This window comes from Myotis davidii, unplaced genomic scaffold, assembly GCF_000327345.1.
Source record: "Myotis davidii unplaced genomic scaffold, ASM32734v1 scaffold845, whole genome shotgun sequence".
Classification (NCBI taxonomy): Eukaryota; Metazoa; Chordata; class Mammalia; order Chiroptera; family Vespertilionidae; genus Myotis; species Myotis davidii.
Genome location: NW_006296223.1, coordinates 1,136,676 through 1,137,321, shown reverse-complemented (window position 1 = coordinate 1,137,321; position 646 = coordinate 1,136,676). Strand labels below are relative to the sequence as shown.

The window sequence follows — 646 nt, the reverse complement described above, 5'->3', positions numbered from 1 at the left end:
CACGTGGCAGGACTTCGGGGCTGGGGCCTGAGGCAGCCGGCCATGTGGACGTGGGGCTCTGGGGCCCAGGGTGGAGGGGGCCCCGGGAGGAGCAGGTGGGGGGTCTGCTGGCCTCCCACCTGCGATGCGCCTTGGCCAGCAGGGATGGTGGGGGCCGGGGTGCGTACACTCCTGGGCACTGTCCAGGGGGATTTAAAGCCACCGCCAGGAAGAGGTGGCCGAGGGCGTGGACCGAGCACAGAGGTCTGGGGGCTGGGCCTGAGCTCCCCCCGGTTACGGAGGAGGGAAAGGGGCTGCCATGAGCAGGAGCTGCCAGGCCCCGGGGAGTGACGGGGACCATGCGTGACTTAGCGTGAGCGTGTCTGGTGGAGCCCCGCCGACGGGTGGAGAGGGGGCTGCGGAGAGGCAGGGCAGGATGGGGAGGGCGCAGGGGGAGGTGTTCGTTTTCACGTTGAAGGTGTTTACTATGAAGCTCACGTGGCTCGTGGCCGGGGTCACAGGAGGGAGCCGAGCGGGGCTGGTCTCAGGCGGGGCTGGCCCAGGTCGGGGCAGCGCTGGGGGACCCTGTGAGGAAAGACGGTGCCTCGAGGCTGCACTGTGGGGGAGCGTGGGGAGGGGTTGCAGCCTGGAGAGGGGCTGGGGGTGA

At 70.3% G+C, this 646-nt stretch overlaps 1 protein-coding gene across 1 annotated transcript in view; it reads left to right on the top strand.

Annotated features, from left to right (window-relative positions):
- The window catches only part of TTLL8 (tubulin tyrosine ligase like 8), a 28,016-nt gene that overhangs the window by 484 nt on the left and 26,886 nt on the right, over positions 1–646 (top strand). The window lies entirely within an intron of this gene.